Source organism: Heterodontus francisci, chromosome 25 (genome assembly GCF_036365525.1).
Source record: "Heterodontus francisci isolate sHetFra1 chromosome 25, sHetFra1.hap1, whole genome shotgun sequence".
In the NCBI taxonomy this organism is placed as follows: Eukaryota; Metazoa; Chordata; class Chondrichthyes; order Heterodontiformes; family Heterodontidae; genus Heterodontus; species Heterodontus francisci.
In genome coordinates, this window is record NC_090395.1 from 16766579 (window position 1) to 16783478 (window position 16900).

Consider the following 16900-nt stretch of genomic DNA (forward strand, 5'->3'; position numbering starts at 1 on the left):
TGGTGAGTACAGACGTGCCCCACACTTCTCACTCTCCTGACTGGTGTGCGCAGATGTGCCTCATACTTCTCACTCTCCGGACTGGTGTGCACAGACGTACCTCACACTTCTCACTCTCCTGACTGGTATGCACAGACGTCCCTCACGCTGCTCACTCTCCTGACTGGTATGCACTGACGTGCATCACACTGCTCCCTCTCCTGATTGGTGTGCACAAACATGCCTCACACTTCACACTCTCCTGACTGCTGTGCACTAATCTGCCTCACCCTGCTCTCTCTCCTGAATGGTGTGCACTGACGTGCCACACACGTCTCACTCTCCTGAATGGTGTGCACAGACGTGCCTCCCACTTCACACTCTCCTGACTGGTGTGCACTAACGTGCCTCACACTGCTCACTCTCCTGACTGGTATGCACAGACATGCCCCACAATGCTCACTCTCCTCACTGGTGTGCACTGACGTGCCCCACACTGCTCACTCTCCTGACTGGTGTGCACTGACGTGCCCCACACTTCTTACTTTCCTCACTGGTGTGCACAGACATGACTCACACTTCTCACTCTCCTGACTGGTAAGCACTGACGTGCCTCTCACATCCCACTCTCTTGACTGGTGTGCACAGACGCCCCTCACCCCACTCACTCTCTTGACTGGTATGCACTGACGTGCCTCACACTGCTCCCTCTACTGACTGCTGAGCACTGACGTGCCCCACTCTTCGCACTCTCCTGACTGGTATGCACAGACGTGCCCCACACTTCTCACTGTCCTTACTGGTGTGCACAGACGTGCCTCACACTTCTCACTCTGCTGACTGGTGTGCACTAACGTGCCTCACACTGCTCACTCTCCTGACTGCTGTGCAGAGACGTGCCCCACATTTCTCACTCTCCTGACTGGTGTGCACACACGTGCCTCACACTTCTCACTCTCCTGACTGGTGTGCACAGACGTGCCTCACACTGCTCACTCTCCTGACTGGTGTGCACAGACGGATCCCACACTTCTCACTCTCCTGACTGGTGTGCCCAGACGTGCCTCACACTTCTCACTCTCCTGACTGGTGTGCACTAATGTGCCTTACAATGCTCACTCTCCTGACTGGTGTGCACAGACATGTCCCACACATCTCACTCTCCTCACTGGTGTGCACTGACCTGCCTCACACTTCTCACTCTCCTGACTGCTGTGCACTAACGTGCCTCACACTGCTCACTCTCCTGACTGCTGAGCACTGACGTGCCCCACATTTCACACTCTCCTGACTGGTGTGCACAGACGAGCCTCACACTTCACACTCTCCTGACTGGTGTGCACAGATGTGGCCCACACTGCTCACTCTCCTGACTGGTGTTTACAGACGTGCCTCACACTGCTCACTCTCCTGACTGGTGTGCACAGACGTGCCCCACCCTTATCACTCTCCTGACTGGTGTGCACAGACGCGCCTCACACTTCTCACTCTCCTGACTGGTGTGCACAGACATGCCCCACATTTCTCACTCTCCTGACTGGTGTGCACAGACGTGCCTCATACTTCTCACTCTCCTGACTGGTGTGCACTAACGTGCCTCACAATGCTCACTCTCCTGACTGCTGTGCACAGACGTGCCCCACACTTCTCACTCTCCTGACTGGTGTGCACTGATGTGCCTCACACTTCTCACTCTCCTGACTGGTGTGCACTAACGTGCCTCACACTGCTCACTCTCCTGACTGGTGTGCACAGACATGCCCCACACGTCTCACTCTCCTGACTGGTGTGCACAGACGTGCCTCACACTTCTCACTCTCCTGACTGGTGTGCACAGACATGCCTCACACTTCTCACTCTCCTGACTGGTGCACACTAACGTGCCTCACACCTCTCACTCTCCTGACTGGTGTGCACAGACGTGCCTCACACTTCACACTCTCCTGACTGGTGTGCACAGACGTGCCTCACACTTCTCACTCTCCTGACTGGTGTGCACTGATGTGCCTCACACTGCTCACTCTCCTGTCTGATGTGCACAGATGTGCCTCACACTTCTCACTCTCCTGACTGGTGTGCACAGACGTGCCTCACACTTCTCACTCTCCTGACTGCTGTGCACTGACGTGCCCCACACTGCTCACTCTCTTGACTGGTGTGCACTGACGTGCCCCACACTTCTCACTCTCCTCACTGGTGTGCACAGATGTGCCTCACACTTCTCACTCTCCTGACTGGTGTGCGCAGACATGCCTCACACTTCTCACTCTCCGGACTGGTGTGCACAGATGTGCCCCACCCTGCTCACTCTCCTCACTGGTGTGCACAGACGTGCCCCACCCAGCTCACTCTCCTCACTGGTGTGCACTGACGTGCCGCACACTGCTCACGCTCCTGACTGGTGTGCACTGACGTGCCCCACCCTTCTCACTCTCCTGACTGGTGTGCACAGACGTACCTCACACTTCTCACTGTCCTGACTGGTATGCACTGATGTGCCTCACACGTCTCACTCTCCTGACTGGTGTGCACAGACTTCCCTCACGCTGCTCACTCTCCTGACTGGTATGCACTGATGTGCCTCTCAGGTCTCACTCTCCTGACTGGTGTGCACAGACGTCCCACACGCTGCTCACTCTCCTGACTGGGATGCACAGACATGCCCCACAATGCTCACTCTCCTCACTGGTGTGCACTGACGCACCCCACACTGATCACTCTCCTCACTGGTGTGCACAGACGTGCCTCACACTTCTCACTCTCTTGACTGGTATGCACTGACGTGCCTCACACTGCTCCCTCTACTGACTGCTGAGCACTGACGTGCCCCACTCTTCGCACTCTCCTGACTGGTATGCACAGACGTGCCCCACACTTCTCACTGTCCTTACTGGTGTGCACAGACGTGCCTCACACTTCTCACTCTGCTGACTGGTGTGCACTAACGTGCCTCACACTGCTCACTCTCCTGACTGCTGTGCACAGACGTGCCCCACATTTCTCACTCTCCTGACTGGTGTGCACACACGTGCCTCACACTTCTCACTCTCCTGACTGGTGTGCACAGACGTGCCTCACACTGCTCACTCTCCTGACTGGTGTGCACTGACGGATCCCACACTTCTCACTCTCCTGACTGGTGTGCCCAGACGTGCCTCACACTTCTCACTCTCCTGACTGGTGTGCACTAATGTGCCTTACAATGCTCACTCTCCTGACTGGTGTGCACAGACATGTCCCACACATCTCACTCTCCTCACTGGTGTGCACTGACCTGCCTCACACTTCTCACTCTCCTGACTGCTGTGCACTAACGTGCCTCACACTGCTCACTCTCCTGACTGCTGAGCACTGAAGTGCCCCACATTTCACACTCTCCTGACTGGTGTGCACAGACGAGCCTCACACTTCACACTCTCCTGACTGGTGTGCACAGATGTGGCCCACACTGCTCACTCTCCTGACTGGTGTTTACAGACGTGCTTCACACTGCTCACTCTCCTGACTGGTGTGCACAGACGTGCCCCACCCTTATCACTCTCCTGACTGGTGTGCACAGACGCGCCTCACACTTCTCACTCTCCTGACTGGTGTGCACAGACATGCCCCACATTTCTCACTCTCCTGACTGGTGTGCACAGACGTGCCTCATACTTCTCACTCTCCTGACTGGTGTGCACTAACGTGCCTCACAATGCTCACTCTCCTGACTGCTGTGCACAGACGTGCCCCACACTTCTCACTATCCTCACTGGTGTGCACTGATGTGCCTCACACTTCTCACTCTCCTGACTGGTGTGCACTAACGTGCCTCACACTGCTCACTCTCCTGACTGGTGTGCACAGACATGCCCCACACGTCTCACTCTCCTGACTGGTGTGCACAGACGTGCCTCACACTTCTCACTCTCCTGACTGGTGTGCACAGACATGCCTCACACTTCTCACTCTCCTGACTGGTGTGCACAGACGTGCCTCACACTTCACACTCTCCTGACTGGTGTGCACTGACGTGCCTCACACTTCTCACTCTCCTGACTGGTGTGCACTGATGTGCCTCACACTGCTCACTCTCCTGTCTGATGTGCACAGATGTGCCTCACACTTCTCACTCTCCTGACTGGTGTGCACAGACGTGCCTCACACTTCTCACTCTCCTGACTGCTGTGCACTGACGTGCCCCACACTGCTCACTCTCTTGACTGGTGTGCACTGACGTGCCCCACACTTCTCACTCTCCTCACTGGTGTGCACAGATGTGCCTCACACTTCTCACTCTCCTGACTGGTGTGCGCAGACATGCCTCACACTTCTCACTCTCCGGACTGGTGTGCACAGATGTGCCCCACCCTGCTCACTCTCCTCACTGGTGTGCACAGACGTGCCCCACCCAGCTCACTCTCCTCACTGGTGTGCACTGACGTGCCGCACACTGCTCACGCTCCTGACTGGTGTGCACTGACGTGCCCCACCCTTCTCACTCTCCTGACTGGTGTGCACAGACGTACCTCACACTTCTCACTGTCCTGACTGGTATGCACTGATGTGCCTCACACGTCTCACTCTCCTGACTGGTGTGCACAGACGTCCCTCACGCTGCTCACTCTCCTGACTGGTATGCACTGATGTGCCTCACAGGTCTCACTCTCCTGACTGGTGTGCACAGACGTCCCACACGCTGCTCACTCTCCTGACTGGGATGCACAGACATGCCCCACAATGCTCACTCTCCTCACTGGTGTGCACTGACGCACCCCACACTGATCACTCTCCTCACTGGTGTGCACAGACGTGCCTCACACTTCTCACTCTCTTGACTGGTATGCACTGACGTGCCTCACACTGCTCCCTCTACTGACTGCTGAGCACTGACGTGCCCCACTCTTCGCACTCTCCTGACTGGTATGCATAGACGTGCCTCACACTTCACACTCTCCTGACTGGTGTGCACAGACGTGCCTCACACTGCTCACTCTCCTGACTACTGTGCACAGACGTGCCCCACATTTCTCACTCTCCTGACTGGTGTGCACACACGTGCCTCACACTTCTCACTCTCCTGACTGGTGTGCACAGACGTGCCACACACTGCTCACCCTCCTGACTGGTGTGCACAGACGTGCCTCACACTGATCACTCTCCTGACTGGTGTGCACAGACATGCCCCACACTTCTCACTCTCCTGACTGGTGTGCACAGACGTGCCTCATACTTCTCACTCTCCTGACTGGTGTGCACTAACGTGCCTCATAATGCTCACTCTCCTGACTGGTGTGCACAGACGTGCCCCACACTTCTCACTCTCCTGACTGGTGTGCACAGACGTGCCTCACACTTCTCACTCTCCTGACTGGTGTGCACTAACGTGCCTCACACTGCTCACTCTCCTGACTGCTGTGCACAGACGTGCCCCACATTTCTCACTCTCCTGACTGGTGTGCACACACGTGCCTCACACTTCTCACTCTCCTGACTGGTGTGCACAGACGTGCCTCACACTGCTCACTCTCCTGACTGGTGTGCACAGACGTGCCCCACACTTCTCACTCTCCTGACTGGCGTGCACAGACGTGCCTCACACTTCTCACTCTCCTGACTGGTGTGCACAGACGAGCCCCCCTCTGCTCACTCTCCTCACTGGTGTGCACTAACGTGCCCCACACTGCTCACGCTCCTGACTGGTGTGCACTGACGTGCCCCACACATCTCACTCTCCTGACTGGTGTGCACTAATGTGCCTCACAATGCTCACTCTCCTGACTGGTGTGCACAGACATGTCCCACACTTCTCACTCTCCTCACTGGTGTGCACCGACCTGCCTCACACTTCTCACTCTCCTGACTGGTGTGCACTAACGTGCCTCACACTGCTCACTCTCCTGAACGCTGAGCAATGACGTGCCCCACATTTCGCACTCTCCTGACTGTTGTGCACAGACGAGCCTCACACTTCACACTCTCCTGACGAGTGTGCACAGACGTGGCCCACACTGCTCACTCTCCTGAGTGGTGTTTACAGACGTGCCTCACACTGCTCACTCTCCTGACTGGTGTGCACAGACGTGCCCCAGCCTTATCACTCTCCTGACTGGTGTGCACAGATGCGTCTCACACTTCTCACTCTCCTGACTGGTGTGCACAGACATGCCCCACATTTCTCACTCTCCTGACTGGTGTGCACAGACGTGCCTCATACTTCTCACTCTCCTGACCGGTGTGCACTAACGTGCCTCACAATGCTCACTCTCCTGACTGCTGTGCACAGACGTGCCCCACACTTCTCACTATCCTCACTGGTGTGCACAGATGTGCCTCACACTTCTCACTCTCCTGACTGTTGTGCACTAACGTGCCTCACACTGCTCACTCTCCTGACTGCTGTGCACAGACATGCCCCACACATCTCACTCTCCTGACTGGTGTGCACAGATGTGCCTCACACTTCTCACTCTCCTGACTGGTGTGCACAGACATACCTCACACTTCTCACTCTCCTGACTGGTGCGCACTAACGTGCCTCACACCTCTCACTCTCCTGACTGGTGTGCACAGACGTGCCCCACACTTCACACTCTCCTGACTGGTGTGCACAGACGTGCCTCACACATCTCACTCTCCTGACTGGTGTGCACTGATGTGCCTCACACTGCTCACTCTCCTGTCTGATGTGCACAGATGTGCCCCACCTTTCTCACTCTCCTGACTGAAGTGCACAGACGTGCCTCACACTTCTCACTCTCCTGACTGCTGTGCACTGACGTGCCCCACAATGCTCACTCTCTTGACTGGTGTGCACTGACATGCCCCACACTTCTCACTCTCCTCACTGGTGTGCACAGATGTGGCCCACCCTGCTCACTCTCCTGACTGGTGTTTACAGACGTGCCTCACACTGCTCACTCTCCTGACTGGTGTGCACAGACGTGCCCCACCCTTATCACTCTCCTGACTGGTGTGCACAGATGCGCCTCACACTTCTCACTCTCCTGACTGGTGTGCACAGACATGCCCCACATTTCTCACTCTCCTGACTGGTGTGCACAGACGTGCCTCATACTTCTCACTCTCCTGACTGGTGTGCACTAACGTGCCTCACAATGCTCACTCTCCTGACTGCTGTGCACAGACGTGCCCCACACTTCTCACTCTCCTGACTGGTGTGCACAGACGTGCCTCACACTTCTCACTCTCCTGACTGGTGTGCACTAACGTGCCTCACACTGCTCACTCTCCTGACTGCTGTGCACAGACATGCCCCACACGTCTCACTCTCCTGACTGGTGTGCACAGACGTGCCTCACACTTCTCACTCTCCTGACTGGTGTGCACAGACATGCCTCACACTTCTCACTCTCCTGACTGGTGCGCACTAACGTGCCTCACACCTCTCACTCTCCTGACTGGTGTGCACAGACGTGCCCCACACTTCACACTCTCCTGACTGGCGTGCACAGACGTGCCTCACACTTCTCACTCTCCTGACTGGTGTGCACTGATGTGCCTCACACTGCTCACTCTCCTGTCTGATGTGCACAGATGTGCCCCACCCTTCTCACTCTCCTGACTGGTGTGCACAGACGTGCCTCACACTTCTCACTCTCCTGACTGCTGTGCACTGACGTGCCCCACACTGCTCACTCTCTTGACTGGTGTGCACTGACGTGCCCCACACTTCTCACTCTCCTCACTGGTGTGCACAGATGTGCCTCACACTTCTCACTCTCCTGACTGGTGTGCGCAGACATGCCTCACACTTCTCACTCTCCGGACTGGTGTGCACAGATGTGCCCCACCCTGCTCACTCTCCTCACTGGTGTGCACAGACGTGCCCCACCCTGCTCACTCTCCTCACTGGTGTGCACTGACGTGCCCCACACTTCTCACTCTCCTGACTGGTGTGCACTAACGTGCCTCACACTGCTCACTCTCCTGACTGCTGTGCACAGACGTGCCCCACATTTCTCACTCTCCTGACTGGTGTGCACACACGTGCCTCACACTTCTCACTCTCCTGACTGGTGTGCACAGACGTGCCTCACACTGCTCACTCTCCTGACAAGTGTGCACAGACGTGCCCCACACTTCTCACTCTCCTGACTGGCGTGCACAGACGTGCCTCACACTTCTCACTCTCCTGACTGGTGTGCACAGACGAGCCCCCCTCTGCTCACTCTCCTCACTGGTGTGCACTAACGTGCCCCACACTGCTCACGCTCCTGACTGGTGTGCACTGACGTGCCCCACACTTCTCACTCTCCTGACTGGTGTGCACTAATGTGCCTCACAATGCTCACTCTCCTGACTGGTGTGCACAGACATGTCCCACACTTCTCACTCTCCTCACTGGTGTGCACCGACCTGCCTCACACTTCTCACTCTCCTGACTGGTGTGCACTAACGTGCCTCACACTGCTCACTCTCCTGAACGCTGAGCACTGACGTGCCCCACATTTCGCACTCTCCTGACTGCTGTGCACAGACGAGCCTCACACTTCACACTCTCCTGACTAGTGTGCACAGACGTGGCCCACACTGCTCACTCTCCTGAGTGGTGTTTACAGACGTGCCTCACACTGCTCACTCTCCTGACTGGTGTGCACAGACGTGCCCCACCCTTATCACTCTCCTGACTGGTGTGCACAGATGCGCCTCACACTTCTCACTCTCCTGACTGGTGTGCACAGACATGCCCCACATTTCTCACTCTCCTGACTGGTGTGCACAGACGTGCCTCATACTTCTCACTCTCCTGACCGGTGTGCACTAACGTGCCTCACACTGCTCACTCTCCTGACTGCTGTGCACAGACGTGCCCCACACTTCTCACTATCCTCACTGGTGTGCACAGATGTGCCTCACACTTCTCACTCTCCTGACTGTTGTGCACTAACGTGCCTCACACTGCTCACTCTCCTGACTGCTGTGCACAGACATGCCCCACACATCTCACTCTCCTGACTGGTGTGCACAGACGTGCCTCACACTTCTCACTCTCCTGACTGGTGTGCACAGACATGCCTCACACTTCTCACTCTCCTGACTGGTGCGCACTAACGTGCCTCACACCTCTCACTCACCTGACTGGTGTGCACAGATGTGCCCCACACTTCACACTCTCCTGACTGGTGTGCACAGACGTGCCTCACACATCTCACTCTCCTGACTGGTGTGCACTGATGTGCCTCACACTGCTCACTCTCCTGTCTGATGTGCACAGATGTGCCCCACCCTTCTCACTCTCCTGACTGAAGTGCACAGACGTGCCTCACACTTCTCACTCTCCTGACTGCTGTGCACTGACGTGCCCCACACTGCTCACTCTCTTGACTGGTGTGCACTGACGTGCCCCACACTTCTCACTCTCCTCACTGGTGTGCACAGACGTGCCTCACACTTCTCACTCTCCTGACTGGTGTGCGCAGACATGCCTCACACTTCTCACTCTCCGGACTGGTGTGCACAGACTTGCCCCACCCTGCTCACTCTCCTCACTGGTGTGCACAGACGTGCCCCACCCTGCACACTCTCCTCACTGGTGTGCACTGACGTGCCACACACTGCTCACGCTCCTGACTGGTGTGCACTGATGTGCCCCACCCTTCTCACTCTCCTGACTGGTGTGCACAGACGTACCTCACACTTCTCACTGTCCTGACTGGTATGCACTGATGTGCCTCACACGTCTCACTCTCCTGACTGGTGTGCACAGGCGTCCCTCACGCTGCTCACTCTCCTGATCGGTGTGCACTAATTTGCCTCACACTGCTCATCTCCTGACTGGTGCGCACAGACGTGCCTCACACTTCTCACTCTCCTGACTGGTGTGCACTGACGTGCCCCACACTTCTCACTCTCCTGACTTGTGTGCACAGACTTGCCTTGCACTTCTCACTCTCCTAACTGATATGCACAAACGTGCCCCACTTGTCTCACTCTCCTCACTGGTGTGCACTGACGCACCCCACACTGATCACTCTCCTCACTGGTGTGCACAGACGTGCCTCACACTTCTCACTCTCCTGACTGGTGTGCACTAACGTGCCTCACACTGCACACGCTCCTGACTGGTGTGCACTAACGTGCCCCACACTTCTCACTCTCCTGACTGGTATGCACTGACATGCCTCACACTGCTCCCTCTCCTGACTGGTGTGCACAGACGTGCCTCACACTGCTCACTCTCCTGACTCGTGTGCACTAACGTACCTCACACTGCTCACTCTCCTGACTGGTGTGCACAGACATGCCTCACACTTCTCACTCTCCTGACTGGTGTGCACAGACGTGCCTCCCACTTCTCACTCTCCTGACTGGTGTGCACTAACGTGCCTCACACTGCTCACTCTCCTGACTGGTGTGCACAGACGTGCCCCACACTGTTCACTCTCCTGACTGGTGTGCACTGACGTGCCTCACACTGCTCACTCTCCTGACTGGTGTGCACAGACGTGCCTCCCACTTCTCACTCTCCTGACTGGTGTGCACTAACGTGCCTCACACTGCTCACTCTCCTGACTGGTGTGCACAGACGTGCCCCACACTTCTCACTCTCCTGACTGATGTGCACTAACGTGCCTCACACTGCTCACTCTCCTGACTGGTGTGCACAGACGTGCCCCACACTTCTCACTCTCCTGACTGGTGTGCACAGACGTGCCTCACACTTCTCACTCTCCTGACTGGTGTCCACAGACATTCCTCACACTTCTCAATCTCCTGACTGCTGTGCACAGACATGCCCCACACTTCTCACTCTCCTGACTGGTGTGCACAGACGTGCCTCACACTTCTCACTCTCCTGACTGGTGTGCACTGATGTGCCTCACACTTCTCACTCTCCTGACTGGTGTGCACTAACGTGCCTCATACTGCTCAATCTCCTGACTGCTGTGCACAGACATGCCCCACACTTCTCACTCTCCTGACTGGTGTGCACAGACGTGCCTCACACTTCTCACTCTCCTGACTGGTGTGCACTGACGTGCCTCACACGGCTCACTCTTCTCATGCTCAGCATTGAAAATTTCTTCTGCTCTCTCCCCAGCCCGCTAACAAGTTCTTCAAGGAGCTCACAGGAACTTAACTAGAAGCGTGTGGGTTACCGGCACCTCCCAACTCCCTGCCCTTGCTTTGAAAATTTTTTGCTGCGCATTCCAGAGGCATCAAAAGACTGGCATGCCATCCAGGTGCGTGATTTTCAAAGTGCACCCACACCCAAATTCAACCCCAAGGGCAGTTGAAAATCCAGCCCCTTGTTTCAGGTCGATGTCCTTGCACAGAACTGAAGACATTTCGAGATGTAACAGGTTTTCAGCAAGTATAGAGGCAGGGAAAGGAAGGAGGGGAGTGATGGTGCAAGGCAAAAGGGAGTGGAAATGGGACAAGTAAAGAAAAAATGATATATCTAGAGGAGCTGGAAATGGGAAAAACAGAATCATCACTGACAGCTGCGTTGCAAAAAAATAGGGGCAGAGGTTCGGACCTGAAATTGTTGAACTCAGTGTTGAGTCTAGAAGGCTGTAAAGTGCCTACTCGAACGATGAGGTTCTCTTCCTCAAGCTTATGTTGAGTATTCATTGGAACAGTGTGGGAGCCTGAGGACAGAAAAGTCAGAATGGCAATGGGATGTTGAATTAAAATAACAGACAACCAGAAGCATGGGGTCATGCTTGCAGACTGAATGGAGGTGCTCTGCGAAGTGGTCACCGAATTTGCATTTGAACTCCCCAATGTAGAGGAGACCACATTATGAGCAGTGAATACAGCATACTAAATTGAGAAAAGTACAAGTCAATTGCAGTTTAATCTGGAAGGAGTGTTTGGGGCCTTGGGTAGTGAGAAGGGAGGAGGTAAAATGGCAAGTATTGAATCTCATGAACTTCCATGGAGAGGTGGGAATGGGAATGGGTGTTGGGAGTGATTGAGCAATGGAACAGGGTGTCGTGGATGGAATGGTCCCATTGGAATGAAGGCGAAGATGTGTTTGGTGGTGGCATCACGCTGGAGGTGGAGGAAATGGCGGAGGATGATCCATTGAATATGGAGGCTGGTTGGGTGGAAGGTGAGGACAAGGGGATCCCCATCATGGTTCTAGTAGGGAGGGGAAGGGGTGAGAGCAGAGGTGCAGGAAATAAAACTTTACGGTTGAGGGTCCTGTCAACCAGGGTGAAGGGAAATCTTCGGTCGAGGTAAAAGGAAGACATATCAGAAGCACTGGTATGGAAGGATGCATCATCAGAACAGATATGACTGAGACTGAGAAATTGGGGGAAATGGAATAGAGTCCTTAAAGGAAGCAGGTTGGGTCGGGGATGGGGGAAGGGGTGTGTGGGGAAGTGTAGTCAAGGTTGCAGTGAGAGTCAATGGGTTTATCGTGTTATTGTCCAAAAGCCTAGCCCCAGAAATGGAGACAGAGAAGCTGAAAGAAAAAGAAAGACTTGCATCTATATAGCACCTTTCATGACCTCTGGATGTCTCAAAGTGCTTTACTACCAATTAAGTATTTTTTGAAGTGTAGTCACTATTGTAATGTAGGAAACATGAGAGCCAATTTGTACACAGCAAGATCCCACAAATAGCAATGTGATAATGACCAGATAATATGTTTTAGTGATGTTGATTGAGGGATAAACATTGGCCTAAGCACTGAGGAGAACCTCCCTCCTCTGATTTGAAATAGTGCCATGGGATCTTTTATTTCTGAGAGGGCAGACGGGGCCTTGGATTATTGTCTCAACGAAAGACAGATCTCAACCAAAGAAGGGAAGGGAGTGTTGAAGACAAACCATGTGAAGATGACAGAAGGGTAGAAATTGATGACATTTTCCAGCTCAGGGCAAGAGCAGGAAATGGTATCAACACAGCCAATGTTCTGGAAGAAAGAGATGAGGGAGGTGACCCGAGTAAGACTAAAACAAGGAATGTTGCACATATCCTACAAAAAGACAAGCAAAGCAAGGACTCACGTAGGTTCCCATAGCAGCATTTGTATTTGGAGGAAGAGAGTGGAGTTAAAGGAGAAGTTGTTCAATGTGAGAACAAGTTCAGCCAGGCAGAGGAGGGTACTGGTGAATGGGGACAGGTTGGGCCTCCAATCAAGGAGGAAGCGGAGAGCCCTCAGACCATCCTGGAGGGGGATGGAGGTGTAGAGGGATTGGACATCCATGGTGAAAGAGAGACCGTGAGGCCCAGGAAACTGGAAATGATTAAAGTGACAGAAGGCATTGGTAGAGTCTTGGATGTAGATGGGACAAGGGGGGAAAAAAATAAAGTCAAGATAGGAAGAAATCAGTTCAGTGGGCCAAGAACAGGCTGAAAGGATGTGTTTATCAGGACAGTACTGTTTGTGGCTCTTGGTAAGGAGGTAGAAACAGGCTGTTCGGGGTTAGGGGACTGTGACTTTGAAGGTGATGGAGGGAGGATCTCCAGAGGAGATGAGGCCAGTGACAGTCCTAGAAATGAAGGATTGATATTCGGTGGGGTGATGGTCCAGAGGGAGGTAGGAGGAGTTGTACGAGTTGGTGTTCAGTCTCAACTAGGTATCTCAGCTAGGTACAGGTCGGTATGCCAAACAACAATAGCGCTACCCTTATCAGCAAGCTTGGTGACAATGTTTGGGTTGGACCTGAGAGAACAGAGCACTGCAAGTTCAGCGGGAAGTTGCTTAGGGTGAGTGAGGGGAGCAGAGAAATTGAGACAGCTGATGTCACTCTGGCAGTTTGTAATGAAAAGATCTAGAGAAGGTGAGAGGCCAGCAGGACTCTTAACCATTGACAAATAGAGTAGGAAGATTGTCTATGTAACTTAAAGACAATTAGCTTTTTAAATTCTCTGATTCTTATCACCTGATGCTATTAATACTTGTCTAACACTCTGATGAGAAACACCATTTTTGTTAAGGGAATACAATAATATCCTGACTGAGTAAACTGCAGATCCACTGACTTACTAAAATTAATTGCCTTATCATGCTCCAAGTTAATTTTCATTTGTGCCTTTGTCATAGAAGGTTTACTCAACAGCATAGTATCTCACTAGAGACTACATCACTACTTATAAAATGGCTTACTGCAGCTATTTTCCATTCAATTACAACTTTCTTCAGTGACCGCAATGTGTTGTCATCACCATACCTAAAATAAGTTTTACTTTTATATTCCTTGACACATTGTGTCAATTGTCACTACTTCAGTGAATCAAAATAACATTTTAATCAATCTACCCTACATTCTGTGAAGTACTTGTACCATCTAATACTGCACTGTTAAAGGAGCTGGTGACTGACACATTAATCACAGGAATAAAACTCCTTATGACCAGTATAAGCTGTTGAGATTCATTACTATCTTCATCCTTTTCCTCATGTGTCATTTCAAGGACCCTGTCTCTTCACTCTGGGCAATTTGCCGCATAAAGATACTTCAAGTCACATCTAAAGTCACACCTACAACTTTTCCTGGAGCATTCCTGGGATTCATTCACCCATTATTACTGATCCAGTGTCATCTTCTGCTGATATAATTGAATTTGCTATACATGCTGTTGTCACCATTCTGCCTGTTTTAACCCTTCCATCGATGCCTGCATCCAGTGTCTGGACCATTTTGAAATCTGACAATCAGTGAGTCCTCTATTCTTTATGTCACTGTGGAATATCCCATTTATTCCATGAAAGCTGAAGAAAATGACTGTTTTCCCAGGATTTTTTTGAAGGCAGTAAACATTTGGTCCAAGAGGGTCTCCCTCTTTGAGAACCGAACACCAGTTAGAACCACTAAAATAAACACAAAATACTGCGGATGCTGGAAATCTAAAATAAAAACAAGAAATGCTGAAAATACTCAGCAGGTCTGGCAGCATCTGTGGAGAGAGAAGCAGAGTTAACGTTTCAGGTCAGTGACCCTTCTTCAGAACTGGCAATATTTCTTCTTTGGTAGGGACATAACCCCTGTCCGCATATCAATCTCATTCTTCCACTGGTCATATGGTTCAGACTCAGAGAACATCGGAGGATAATCATACCCTGACAAGTGACACTTGCTTTCTGCCATTTTCTAGAAAGAGCACCAGGATTGTAGTTTTACGTTCAAAAACAAAGTTGTAGTTTCCAACCTTCACCTTAGCTCTGCTCCCATGTTAGAATTCGGATAGACAGGTTCTGAAGGATAAAACTGGAGCTAAGCCTTATTACAATTACAAGATTTTATTTACAGACACACACATTACACATCGTGCACCTCCAACGCAAAAATCAAACTTTCAGCCGGCTCCTATTTTTGAGCACAGGAGAGACTCCGGTTAATGTTCACTACCTGAATACAATTAAACACCAAATTAATATACAATTAACGTCTCCCATTCCCCAGTCACCAACAGTCCTAGAATTATTCTCTCTTTTTCAACCACCATCTCAATGTCTTCCTTCACTCAACACGTATTGACCTTACCTTCACTTCAGCACAAACATAATAACATCAAATCCAAAAGCAAACCAAAGTTATCAAATAAATAGTCTCAGCCTTTATAGAAAAAATTGCTATTTCCTCTTCTGCATTCTTTCAGTGCCCATCTTGTGTTGCTCCTACGAGGTTTTTTCCCTAGTAACTACAGTTTCAGAGGTGGACGTTTGCTGAGTTTCCATTGAGGAAACTCCAGATAGCTTTGCAGAGCCTCGGCAAATTGGCTATGGACGGAACCATCTCGGCCTGGGCTGCAGCAGTCTGGGCCGGCTGGCAGTGATTGGCTGGGAGCAGGCATGCTGTCATCCTGAGCGAGGAGAGTCAGTGCCTCTCCCATCAAGCCAAGGCCACTCTTCTGGGCAGTGCCTCAACAATCTTAGTCCTCTGCTGAAGAACAAAGTGCTGGAATGATGTGAAGCTCTGGAAGACCCTGGTGACAGTAGCTCCAGAGTCCAAATGGCAGTTGTCTGAGCTTCTATGCAGCAGTCAGCCTGCAATGGAAGCTGTCTGATTTATCATGAGACACTCCAGCATTGTGGGCTTGTGATGGAGCTGATCAATTCACATTGAACAGAACAGGACCCTTTAACCAGCATTTCCCAGTGCCTGTCCATCAGCCTTCTTTACCAGCATTAATCCCACCGTGTTCTCTATGCAGTGTCTATACACTGCCCTGGTGATTGCTGAGTTATACCTCTCGGTACACAGCTCCAGTACAATACCACTAACTGACCACAAATCATTGCTCTGACATCTTACTTGTTTCACTACAATGCTCTGCAGCAGCTGCACAGCAGCCACAGGGAGGGTCAGCAGAATCCAGATATTTACCTTGAGTTCACAGACCTGAAACGCTAACTCTGCTTCTCTCTTCACAGGTGCTGCCAGACCTGCTGAGTATTTCCAGCACTTCCTGTTTTTGTCCTTGTTATTTACCGTTGTGTGTGAAGCCTGTTTCCTGAATCATGAGTTGTTGCTGAGTCTCCTTACTCACTGAGTTCACACAAGCTGTGAGAGATCTATACCTGAATCGTCCATTTCTCTGACTGAACTCTTCATCGCCTGAGATTCGCTGACTCTTGAATTTCAGTAAATAAAGCGACCAGTCATTTGAAAACCAGCAATATAGGAAGGGAGCACTGGAAGTTCCTCTTTCAAATTTATTGAGTTTGCCTAAATCAAACTTTACTCAGATTGTCAGATTGGAACTGTTTAAATAATCTTGCTCAACAAATTACACTCAGTGTTAAGAGGGTAGAGGGATGCCTCATTCTAGCATGAAGGTTGCCCCCTCTACCCATTATATACCCCACAGTCTGACTGAATGTTGCCCCCTCTGCCCATTATATACCCCACAGTCTGACTGAATGTTGCCCCCTCTGCCCATTATATACCCCACAGTCTGACTGAATGTTGCCCCCTCTGCCCATTCTTTATCCCACAGTCTGACTGAATGTTGCCCC

At 52.1% G+C, this 16900-nt stretch overlaps 1 protein-coding gene across 7 annotated transcripts in view; it reads right to left on the reverse strand.

The window, feature by feature from the left end:
• The window catches only part of LOC137383764 (FYVE, RhoGEF and PH domain-containing protein 4-like), a 448993-nt gene extending 432504 nt beyond the window's left edge, over positions 1–16489 (reverse strand). For 5 of the 7 annotated variants that reach the window (XR_010977458.1, XR_010977457.1, XR_010977456.1 and 2 more), the window contains exon 1: positions 16269–16489. The gene's annotated coding sequence lies outside the window, so the exon portion shown is untranslated. Of the gene's footprint in view, positions 1–11461; positions 11574–16268 lie in introns of all 7 variants that reach the window. The other 2 variants (XM_068056922.1, XM_068056923.1) reach the window with 2 other exon arrangements.
• Between the last annotated feature and the right edge of the window lie 411 nt (positions 16490–16900).